The 12,724-nt window shown below is 45.8% G+C and overlaps 1 protein-coding gene across 5 annotated transcripts in view; it reads left to right on the top strand.

The window, feature by feature from the left end:
• The first annotated feature begins 986 nt into the window (after positions 1–986).
• The window catches only part of VSNL1 (visinin like 1), a 94,394-nt gene continuing 82,656 nt past the window's right edge, over positions 987–12,724 (top strand). The window contains exons 1-2 of one of the 5 annotated variants that reach the window (XM_075750581.1): positions 987–1,173; positions 1,764–1,901. The gene's annotated coding sequence lies outside the window, so the exon portion shown is untranslated. Of the gene's footprint in view, positions 1,174–1,760; positions 1,902–2,207; positions 2,235–3,235; positions 3,441–12,724 lie in introns of those variants that run through there. The other 4 variants (XM_075750580.1, XM_075750583.1, XM_075750579.1 and 1 more) reach the window with 4 other exon arrangements.

The following is a 12,724-nucleotide window of genomic DNA, read 5'->3' as shown; positions in this document are numbered from 1 at the left end:
AAAATGGGCCTGCCTTGATTTAGATACCCCTTTTTATATATCAAATGTCATTATTTTGCCCTCTTTTCACCTCCTTGCTGCATCCATCTGCTTTCTCTCGGTGTTACGCTTAGGACACGCTAAATACGCTTGATTTATGTATTGTAAACAGTCAGCGACAGAACTTGCCACGCGTGAAAGTAAACGTTTATGTACGTCTTTGCCCGAGAAGGGGCCTACCCCTTAGTCACACAGCGTGCAACGCCTCCTGAAAGAGCCTTGATCTTTGCTCCTGCCCCAACAGCAACTACTACGATGACAGCGAGAGCGGCGAGGGAAGGGCAGCACTGTATATTGAAGGGCAGCATCAGCCGGATTCCATACCCAAGGGCAACATCATCTCATATACATCGAAGGGCGGAACGACGTCCCGCAAGTCACGAAAGCGTGGCTTGCGCTGCGAGACGATGCCTCCACGTGCGGCGTGACGGGTACAGGTGGCTCCGCGGTGGGAGACGAGTGCCACCCACGCTGCGAGGTGGCGTCCCCATGCACACGCGTGACGGTTACGGACGGCCCCGCGCGTTGGATAAAAAAGCCGCCAACGGGGGCGCAGCCCACAAGGCAAGGCCACGTCCCCACGCGTGCACGATGCTTCGGACGACGCCGGGCACCGGGAGCGCCCGCGCAGCCCGCGGGCATTTCGCTCGAGTCACCGGGAGTGCCACCGGGGCCGCCCCGCCGAAGCGGCCGCGGCGGCAGCCCCGACCTCCGCAGGCGGTCGTGCCCCCGCCCTCCGCACTTGCTTCCCACGGGATCCCGGCGCCCCGCTCCGCCCGCCCCGGGGCTACCCCCCCCCGTCCCGTCCCGTCCCGGTCCCTCCCCGCCAACGCGACGTCTCGACCCGCCGTCCCCCTCCCTCGCGCCCGGGGCGGCGGGCGGCCGCGCGCATGCTCGGAGCGCGGGGCGGCGCGTGCGCGGGGCGTGCGCGGGGCGGCGGTCTGCAGTGCGGGGCGGGCGGGCGGCGCGCGGGGCGGAGCGGGGGCGCGCGCGGCGGCGGCGGCACGGAGTGAGCTGCGGCGCGAGCGGCGGGCGGGCGCGCACCGAGCCGCCGTCCCTCCGGCCCCAGCACCCCGGCGGGACCCCGCGGCCCAGCGCCCTCCTCCGCACCGCGGACAGCTCTCGGCGCCCTCAGTAAGTGCGCCCCGGGTGCCCCGGCGCCGGGGATACGCCGGAGCGGGGGGCGGCTCCGGGCTCGGCACCCGACCGCCGGGCGAGGGGCGGGCGGGGAACCCTTCCCCGGGGTACCGGCGGCGGAGCTGCCCGCCGGGCGGCGAGGTCGGGAGGGACGGAGGTGTCTCGGGCTGCCCCGCGCGTGGCTTTTCCTCCCGGGAAGGCGGCGGGGGTGCGTGCGAGCGCGGCGGGAGGGAGGCGCGGCGGGGGGGGGGGGGAGCTGAGGCGGGGGGCTGCCCGGGGCGGGGTGGGCAGCGCGGGGATCATCCTCGCCGGGAAAGTTGATGTGCGCGGTTGGTCTTCGCCGCCCCGTGTGCGGGAGTTGTCGTTACGCGGGCGAGGTGGAGGGAAATCGTGTCGGCAGCGATTTGCCGTGAAGTGTTGCGAGATAAGAGACCGAACCCCCGCATCGAACCGGATCCCCCTGCCGCCACCACCGACAGGAAGCATTGATCTGTCGCTTGGGAATGTTTTGGTGAAGGTGGAAGTCTTTGGCGTTCTTGTTCGTTTGAAAAAGAGATAGCGAAAAGGTCGTTATTTTTTTCCAGTAGGGGAAAACAAACAAACAAAAAAAAAGAGACCGTGCGAAACCGAAGAGCAAGAGCAGTCCTCGCAAGGTCATCACACCCACTGGGAAGGCAGAAGTGCTCCCGATCCTTGCGATCGCTTTATTGGTATTCTTACTGCCTGTAAGAGATTAATTTTTTTATTTTTTATTTTTTTTAATACTTTACTATCTTATTTTACATAGCATGCGAGGTGTTTGCAGGGTAAACCTTGGGTTGGATTTGCAAGCGGGTGCTCTCGCCTCGCCCCTTCGGCGGGGTAGGTGCGGGTGGAGGTGCCGCGCTCCTGCTCTTTACTTGGGCATCAGTCGGAGTGAAAATGGAGGTGGGAGGAGATGACAAAAGCTGGTGTGCGATCCGAGTCATTTCCCACACGAAGGCGTGAGGAGGAGGAGGGAAAGGAGACGACGGGAGAGAGAATTTCATTTCCAGAGATCAAAACAAAAGGAGGAGCAGGTTGAGGCAGATCGTGAGCAGCCGTGGGGGAAAGCGAGGCGTTTTCCGCGCTGACCCGGGCGCAGAGGCTCCTGTGCGGGGGCCGGGGGCGTGCGCGGCCGCGGAGGGAGGGAAGGCGGGAGGGAGGGAAGGCGGGCGGGGGGGGCGGCCTGGCCGGCGCAACTTTGCGCGCAAGAGCCGCTTCAAAATGAATTGTCCGCCCCCGGGGAGATGTGCTGTGTGTGCGGGGGCGAGGGGGAGGCATGCCTGCCGGTGCTGGGGGGGGGGCGGGGGGCGGCTTCTTCTCCCTCCTCTTCCCAACCCCCCTGTGAAGCACTCTTTAGCCCCCGGCCCCCGCCGGGAGGGGCCGGATCCCGGTAGTCCGGTGCTGGGCACCGCGCTGCGGCGGGGACGCTTCCCCAGCGCACGGGGGTGCCGCGCCGGGACACGGGGGTTCTGCGCCGGGCGGGGGTGCTGGAAGGGCCCCCCCGGGCGCTGCCTTCCCTCCCGCACAGCCCCACGCACCTCGCGTCCCTCGCCCCGCGGCCCCCTCGTTGCTCATTGCCCTCTGCCGCCGGGTCCCCCGGTGCAAGGCTTCCCTCCCCCCCTCCCCCCGGGGGTGTTCCCAGCCCTCCGGAATCGCCCGCTCTCCCCAGTGCCCCCACCGGGGCACCCCCTCCGCAGCCGGGCGCTCCCCTGCCTGCGTGAAGCCACCTGCAAGGCCCCCTACACCCCCTCCGCATCCTGTCCCCCAACCCCATGAGCCTTTCCTTGCTGGGGTGTCGTGTCGTGTCGTTCCGCCCCCCCCCCCCCCCCCCCCGACTCTCCCCTTCCTTGCCCCAGCTCGGGTCGGCTGCTCCGGCCCCCGACGTGGGGAGAAACGGTCAGAGATTGGGAGGGAAAGGGGGGGGCGGGCTGATCTTATGCAACTGGAGACACCCACCCCCCCCCTCCCCGCCCCTGGAGGAGCCCGTTCAGGGCTTTTCGGAGGTGGGACGGAGCTCTCCGCCTTCCTTGGGCAGGGAGGGGGAGCCCGAGCCCGAGCCCGGCCGTGCGGAGCCCTCGGGGCAGCCGGAGCTCTCGCCCGCTGCGGAGGTACCGCCGGCGGGAACCGCGCTCCCAAATCCCGCATCGCCCGAAAGAGTGCAGCAAGGCCGGGGGAGGGCCGCGGCGATTACCTGCACCACCAGGCTTTTCGGCTGAGAAAGAAACCGTGCAGATAACAGGGTAATTAAAATACCTGCCCTTCTTCATTTAAAATTGAAATGTGATTACTTGCACGCCAGAGCCTTGGCCAGTTAGTAAAAGGCCAAAACGTGTGGCTAAGTTCCACGTTCTTGTACAGAAGATATTAACGTTACAGATGTGTTTAAGAGATACAAGTACTTCTCCCGACAATTCTGCTGGAAAAAAATTTTTAGCAATATTTTGTAGCGAGTGTTTCTGTGGATAGGCGTTCTCTTCCTTCATGTGTTAGAAAGTTCAGCTCTCAGAGGTACCACCACCACCTCTTTATGAAGAAGAAAAAAATGCACATCTTTACTAACTGGAATATGATACGGAAGAGAATCCTCACATTCAGAGAAAAATAAGTATGTGAGGGAGCTCAGTCTTTGTAGAATACATATTCACCAGCCCTTTCAGAAAACATGCTTACTAGTAGTTTGTTTCTATGACACATTTTCAGACTCGTTAGTTTTCACTACTACTCTTTTTCTTGACAAAATGCCTTTTTTTTTTTTTTTTAAAGAACACACTTCATTTAAGAACATCAATTTACTTGAAAGGTCTTCCAGTACAGTGTTAAAACAGCACTATCCATCTCAGGTTTGTGGACTGCGATCAATTTTAATTAAAACTTTAGTTACATTTTGCTTCTCCATTCAAACAAAGCATAAAGTAGTCTGGTCTCATGCTGCTGTCAAGGAAAAATAAGGAAACATGTTCTTAATCTTCATTGTGTATTATTCCTGCCTTTTAATTAAGGACTGAATCCTTATCCTGTTGTGCTGAAAAGGAATTTAGCCACAAACTTTTATGACATGAAACTGCAATATTTAATCCGTTTTTTAGGTTGCCCTATCTTCTTGCCCCATACAAATGCATATCTGTACAGAGAATCACACCACTGATTTTTCAATGTGCCTCATGTTGTGGAACGTCCAGCTACTGACAGCACATCAGCTGTGTCGTCCAGCGACATCTGCTTCAGACTATCACAGCATTACGTAACCTCGCGACCGCAGAGCAAATGCCAGAGATGTCCCTGCTGCTGCCGGTCCCGTTTTACAGTTCCCTGTGTGCACTCCCTCGGTGTAATGTACCAGCAGAATCATAGCTGATGTCACACTCTAGTACCAACCAGAAGAAACTTATGCTTTGGAGAGAATGGTAAGGCAAAGTCTAACTATGGGATGAGATGAGGTGGGGTAGGACAGGGCACGACAGAGCGGAACAGAAGGCTGCAGATTCAGGTTGCAGAAATCAGGCTGGCTGTGTAGGATGGAAGCGATGCAATGAAGCTGGCTTTGGTGCTGTTCAGAAAAGGCGCCGCACGTGTCGCAGGGTGCGACATCCTGCTGACTGCAGCATGTCCAGGGACGCGCTGGGGATCCCGGCGTGCCTTCCAGCACTGTCCCTCTCCAGGGCACGGGGAACAGGCTGCAGTACCGCTCTCCCGCAGCTCCGTTCCTTCTGCTCTTTTCAGTGTGTTGGGATGGTGTAGCTCTCCTGACTTGTCTGTCTTTACTCTCAATATAGCCACAGGCAGGATTAAATCTAAGAACACGGGTTCTTTTTAACAAACACGTGAATATGGCGAACTTTGTTATGGGAGCTTCCAAAATTGTTTACTTTTCAAGCTGTTGTTCTGTTTTTCAGTTTTGGAATTATAATTTTGTGTCTGGCTGCACTCTGCATTCCTATGTTTTTTCTATTATGTCTGTGCCTCACATTCATACTTTAGGTATTCAGTTCTGTAGATTTTGCAGATTCCTGTGGATTTCCAGAAGTCTGTGTCACTTGGGCAGATAATGCTGGCTCATCCTCTAATTTTGAATTAAACAGCAATATCGACTAATTGAAATTAGAGTTAGAAAATTTAAAATATGATAAGCAAATTTGGTTTTAAAGTACTTAGGATTGAAACACATAGCACTTAATAAGACAAACAGTGCTTATTGTCTGTGATGTCAAACATTTTCAACACTGGTCTTCATCCCTTTGTTTTTACTGCATATTGTTTTGCCAGTGCGGATTGAGGCTAAATACCCTTTGTCGTTTGAGTGGTCTGAAAAGAAGCTAGTTTCAGAGTGGAATCCATTGCCAATGGATTCTGCCCTTTCCTTTAATTTTCTCTTACACTAATAGAGAAGAGCAATTTTGTGGTCTTCCCGCATTATTCCTCATTCCTAATTTTGACTGAGGTGTCACTGTAATGATCCTAGGCCGTTTCATCTGTCTCCATTTTCTTGTGGGTCCACATTACCTGCGTTTGCATACCTTTTGCCATTCTATACGTCCTTTGTATTTTTCTTTCTTCCTTTGGAGTGTAATTTTTTTTTTTCTCTGATCTTTGTGTGCTTTAATTGCATCTTTGGATCTCTTTTCTCTTTACCAATTATCTTCTTCACTGCTTATTTCCCTTAATGCTTGGGAAAGGTCGTGACTTACTCTATAGCTTCTCTACGTGGCGTTGCTGAAAGCGTTGCCTGATACAAGAATACAGCACGAGTAGGGAAGGCTGTGAGCATATGTAGTGCTGTAAGATGTAAGGATCCAGATGGGCTCCCATCGCGGGGAGGCGCTTTCTGACCTCAGCTCCAACTCTTGTCTTTGTTCATAGAAAGAGAGAATCTTATCTTTTGAATTTTACACTAGTGCTCTGAGAATAATAGCTATAATCCTTTTCAAAGACAATGAAACAGATGATAAAAAGGATACTTGTTCATGGAATGCAAAAATCTCTGGGTAGTGCTTCAAATCCATACTGCTTTTTAAGTCGTGATTTAAGTTGCTAAGAATAAATACGTACTTTTTCAATTTGTCTTTTAAACTTTATGTGGCCATTATCCACAGCGTCTCTGCTTTTGGGAGCTATTCCACATTTAGGTATGAATATGACCCAAAGGACAATAGTACACATGTAGGGAATTAAGACAAGATTATTAGAGATGGTCTCATAGCTGGAAGTTATGAAAAGTAAGTAGTTTCAAGGAGGCAGCTGAAGGAAAGGAAAAGATGGAAATCACTTGATACTCAATTTCACTGATGGGTTTATAAGACTATCAAGCTGGTTTTCTTCATGATTATTCCCCCGAGGAGGGTAAGGAACAGAATATGTTTTGTAAAATAACTTGTGAAACCACAATTAAGTGAAATAAACAGTGTTCATTGGGAGCGAGATGACAAATGCATCTTTTGTTGACCTAAACACGATGTATTCTGCAATTCTGATATTAAGGTCAAAGGAAGAAGTATTACAGACCTTATTGAAGATTTTCGTCCTGGAACAATCCCCATGGAGTGACATTTTCAATCCCAGACTGTACAAATTTAGCAGAACGTATTACAGCTTCCCCAATTTCGCCATTCTGAAAGAGCAAGAGTTTGCTGTGTTCTTGAGTTTGTCAATGACCTACGATTTTTGAAGTCATGAGAAGCTGTAATTTGAGGTAATCAAGTGAATCTTTTAAGATAATTATAATAAAATAATTTCCTACTAGGAAGATGTAGAATTTTAAAATCACTTTATTATCACAACTATACCACTGTATAGTTTACTAAATACCGGAAAGAATTGTTGTACCTATTTCTTGTTCACTGATTTAGATCTTCCCAAAGTTCATTGATGAAAAGACCTAAAAACTGAGATCCATCATGGGAAGGCTTAGAAGTGTTGTATTAACTCTTTTGTTTTGTTTTGTTTTGTTTTAGTTTTGGTCCTACCAAGGTATTTTCATACCACAGTTAGGCTTAAGAAAATAGTGGAATTTTGTTTAACTCACGATGAGTTGGATCAACCCAGTATAATGAGAACCAATAGGATTACCTTGGTTGTTCAAACTTTGATGAAGAATATACTAGCAGCACTGTACAAGTCAAAATGTATACTCAGGAAGAAAACAAGCTGTGATGGTAATTTACAGAGCTTGTAGACTAATAAATACAAGGATCTAAACCTTTTGATGAAAATTACTTTAATTAGTTTTAACTTGTAGCTAAATAGAAAGTTGTGTTCTAGAGATGAAAACTTTCAGATTCATAAATGTTTAACTCTACAAGGGATAATAATGAGAATTTTAACCAAGTGTCTAGCAGAGTCCATAACATTTTACTCAGTGATACCTCTATCTAGTCTCCTGTTCATGAACCACATACATATTTTTTTGGGGAAAAAAAAAATATCAATTTTGATTTAAAGGGTACAGATAATGGAAAACTTATCACAGTTCTCCCTAAGCTTTTCTAATAGTTAATTATCCTTCGTGTTAAAACATACACCTTCTGTCTTGGTTCTGGGCTTCATTACCAGTTCTTGAGCCAATCGGTCGCTGCAGTAGTTGAAAGAATATTAATCTTAAATAGGTCAGCTGTAGAATCAAGTGTGTGTAAAGTGTCTATGACTTTGTGTAAAGTATTTATGACTTTATTTTAGTATCTGAAAATAAATTCATAAAGGCAGTATGTTACTGGAAATGATTTTTTAAATAAAAGATTAGTGTTCCACTTTGTTAAAAGCATTTTTACTGAAGAGTAGATATTAAATAATTCGCTATAAGATGGAATTAAATGGCAGTGAGGAGAGCTGAGTAGTATCCTTTTTGTGGACTGCATTTGAGAATATCTGTGTATTTAATTAGACTTTATTCAGAATGGAGTCCTCTAAAATTAGAACACTTGTTTATAAAAGCTCTTAGAATACAGCATATTTCTACATACTCTTATCTGCTATATTTAGAAATACAAAGTAACTGAAGACTCTTAGAGAATGACATTTGAGATATTAGTTAGTAGTTGGAATTAAAATGTGGGTTTTTTTAATAGAAGTTGATAGATACATAGAAAAAAAGTGATTTTGAAAAGTTAGTAAAAATGAACACTTTTACAAGGCCTTAGCACTGAAAATAAAATCAGTTTACATAATGGATAACACTGCAAAAATTTATTTGTGTAAGTATTGCTAATATCCAGCACATATCCAGTCAATATGATGTTCTTTCATTACAACAGAATATATACTAAACTTTTTTAAAGCTGTAATTTTTCATTTTAAACTTACATTTTTTTCAAATGATACTCATGAGTACTGACATTCAGAAATGGTCTTGAAATATCTGTCTTGAATTGCATAAAAGGCTTTCAGTTTGAAAGTATGATAGCCTGAAAAGGAATTTTAGTTTGATACGTAAAACACCAGATCAATCTGACGATTTCTGCAACCAGACTGATCTATACGAAAGGACTGTATCTTCAAATCCCCTCTAATGAAGTTTGACTGGTATTTGTCACCTGTTGGGTTTTTTGGGGTTGGTTTTGTGTTGTTTTTTTTTTTAATCTGACTTGGATATGTTAATACTCTTGCATCTGATCACATCAACCACGTTGTAAGGTCAAAGGATGCTCTGCTACCTGCTTCAGTGAGCTTGGCATCTGGTCCTTAGTATCCATGCTGAATGAGAAAATTTAGAAGATTAGCATGCTTTTTGGCCTTGAAATCAGAATGTTAGATGTTTTACCTTGTTTAAACTTTTATATTATGCATCCTTAAATGAGGAGAGTCAAAGAATCACAAACTGTTTTTCCCATATAAGTAGATACAATATGCCTGCTGCCTTCTGTCAATGAATTTCTAATGATACATCTCTATGACTGAAATGCCAGAGTGTTTAAGAGAAGTAGCTACCAAGGCTCCATTTTCCTCCTCAGGTATGGTAAGTAGATCACAAAGTAGCCTTTATCATTATTCATTAAAAAGTTTTGTTTACAAAAGCTGTCTCTTGCTATACTACATTGCGCAAATGCTTAGCTGTTCAGTTTAATGGCTATTCTTTATTTTAATTCTTGTCTAGGGAGGGTTGGAAGGGGTTATGATTCTTTGTGTTTTTCTCAAGTGCTTGCAACAAAGAGGTGCAACTGAAACACAGTTCAATGATTAATATTAGTTTCTATGTGGTTTAAGAAGTGAACGTTACTCATCTGGGCTTCCCACTCTGTTATATGAGAATGTAATCCTGAAGTGTCAGCAGGTACTAACTCTGCCTCGTGTCTTATCTCATCCTTCAGCTTTTACTGATCCCTTTTTTCCTCCCTCTCTGGCTCTGCTTCCTCTCTTTGATTCTGCTCCAACGGTCTCCTGTTGCCTAAGACTCTCCCTCTCCTTAACGATACCTGGCTGTGCATGTTTCACCACGGTGGATGCCTCCTTCATCTTGCATTTTATCTGTCGTTTTGTGTTTGTTTTTCAAACTGTGAGCTTTATAAGCCAAAGATCTGGCCTTTGTATATGTTCTAGGAAGTGCAGTTTTATGTATATTTACATTGCCATAAAGGTAAATATTTTTATTAAAATTTTAACAACATATAGGAGATAATGTAAATACAACCTGTGCAGAAAGATGAGGTGCATGTTCAGGGATTTTGTGGAGTGACTTTGAACCAATCCATGTCTGATAGCAGTGGCTGAGTCCGTCTCCTGCAAAGCTAATTAGGATGCATTTATTCTGCAGTCGCTAGGTTGTGAATGAAGTATGCTGACACACTCAAACTAGCCCTAAACCAAATAGATGATGTACCTGCAGCAAGCCAGACACAGCAGTACAGCGCTTAGCGTGGCTTATGTGCTCAGGTCTTCATCCTGCCCTTGAGCAGGTTATGCAGCCTGCGCCACGTCCCGCTTTGCCGCGGTGGGGCTGTGTGCGGTGGCAGAGCCAGCGAGGAGACGGCTGGCTCAGGCACACGCTGCGCTCCCGCTGCAGGGGCTGCGGTGTAGATACACCCGAGAACATCCCGGACAGCTGGGTTTGTATCCAGATATCTCTAGACTGGTATTTTCAAAGAGAGTTCTGTCAGAAGTCACAGTACGGTGTGAACAGATGTTGAATACAGCTGTGTTCTTTCTGTGTCTGTCTGCTTTTTCTGTTGAATCACTCTCTTGAGTGCCCCAACTCCCCGTATCTGAGCGCGAGGCCCAAGATGTAGCTTCCTGTAAATCTACACAGCCTATGTATTTCCTTTTCTTTTTTTTTTCTGGGTTGGGTACTGTCATGGTAGGAAGATGTAATATAGGGGACTGAAAATGTTACAATATCTTAGCATAACATACTCTGCATTCTTTATTTCTACATACTGTTCTCAACAGTCCTCCTATCAGTACGTACATATCACTTAGTGCCATAACATCTACATTGTTAGTTAGCCCAACACAATCTATTAACGCAAGTTCTTTGGTCACAAAGCAGTTTGCTTTCTTTAGATGAGAATGAGGAAGAGAACTGTTTGCTAGTTAATTGCTATTACTTGTGAGATACATTACCTTAGATTAGTACCTCCTTTAAATATTTTTCACTGAATGTAGATTTTTTTTTTCATAATATGCAACTATAAATAAATGAGAAACAATTTAACAAGGTTCTGAATTGTGTATGAGAAATCCATGGTAAATATAAAATAATAAAATAATTTGTATTTCAGTATCAAACAGTCTTTTGTATTGCTGTTTTAATGTTGGTGAAATACAGATAATCAATTTAAAATAAAAAAATTCCTGCAACTTCAGATGCTTCAAATGTGTGAAAAATAGCTGTGTCTAGCTACGGCTTGAGTTTTAGCGGGTATCTTATATTGCATAGTTGGCTGAGGAGGAGACAGAAGGGTATTTTGAAAATTCCACTTTCTGTCATATAAATTGCAAGGTGTTACAATTTGTGACTCATTTCAGCTGTATGCATCTCCCTGTTGCCAATAGGAGTGTATTAGTGATGACCGATAACAACATATCAATGTCAGCTCATGTCCACATAAAGAGTTCATGAAACGTTCAAGGTTGTTCTGGGATTATATGTAACAGAGATATCTGGCGATTGTCATTCTCAGTGTTGCCCAGTAAACCCAAGCGTTTACCATTGTCAGCATTGATATTTTCAGAAGGGCTTCAGCATCCAAAGCTGTGTGAGACAGCTAACATATTCCCTATTTCTGCAACTCTGCATTTCGTCACTCAGAATAGTAATTTAGGAGATTCCCGATCTAGTACGACCTACGCAGCAGCACCTAGTAGCCGTTTCAGTCGTGTACTTCTGTCTTCCATTGAAACATTGAAAGTACCTTCAAGAATTCTGCAGAAATTAACAGGTTTTCGTTTGTTCTGAATCATCAAAGTTAGCGGTATCACTCTGGACACTTGAGTTATGAGGTACTCTTCTATAAATGTTGAATCTAGAAGAAAAAAAAAATAACAAAAAAATAAAAGATCAAATTCACACAAGTTATAGGGGCAAAGTCACTGTGTGTTAGCTGTGCTATAACTGGCCATGCTGCAAAAATGCAAATTACAGTAAAAGTGACTTAGATGTGGTTGTACAGTGAAAAGAAATGTATAACATCAGTGGGCAGTGGCATGAGCAATGCAAGCACGGATATCAGGAAGTATTTAGGAGCAAATGGAGGGATGGCTTGATGATGCTTCATTATTAAAAATTCCCATGGCATTGAATGTGAACTGGAAATTTGTTTTCTAAATCAATTCCATCCTGATGTAGCTGGACCTAAGTCCAATGCCATACAAATATAAGGACTCATTCTGTGAGCTGATCTGTCAGATCCCTACTGGAAAAAATGGATCGAGAAATGGATTTGAATAGTGCAAAGTACATCCTAAAACACCAAAACATGTCTGCAAGTGATTAGATTTAAACACATGGGTAAATCTGTTGATTTGAACACGTAGAACTGACTAGAAATGTAGGTGGAAGTGTTCAGCGAGCTCATAGCCTAAAGGAGATGAGACTTTGGGAAAAGGAGAAGGTGTGATCATGAATCATGTCAGAGATGTAGGCAGGATCAGATCTGCGAGGATTTCAGTGCTAAGAAGAAGACATTTTAAATGAATCAAAAAGGAAGGGTGGGAGCGAGGAAGAGGAGTAGGATAGCATTTGAAGATAGCAGAAGGCAAAAGTGTCAGCATCTGGGAAAGACTGAGTGGAGACCCTCTCACAAAAAGGATGATTAATTAGAAAATTACCAACAGTTTCATGACTTTACACGATTTTTTTAGGTGGTGTGAGAAAACTTTGCAGTGAAAGTTTGAATTTCGAGGAAACATTTAATTTAGTGATCAATCCAGCTGATTCTTGGCACTTTTCTCTGAACTGCTTCTGCAGATGTAATGATAGCCAAGCTGTATCAGAACTGTACTAGGGCAAAAGCGTCTGTTAGGCGCTTAGAGAAAGTCTTACTGAGAATGCCAACAGCTAGCTAGCTCAGCTGTGATAACTTCACTTGTATGTGTGTGT

Source organism: Balearica regulorum, chromosome 3 (assembly GCF_011004875.1).
Source record: "Balearica regulorum gibbericeps isolate bBalReg1 chromosome 3, bBalReg1.pri, whole genome shotgun sequence".
Classification (NCBI taxonomy): Eukaryota; Metazoa; Chordata; class Aves; order Gruiformes; family Gruidae; genus Balearica; species Balearica regulorum.
This window is presented reverse-complemented; position numbering and strand designations above follow the sequence as displayed.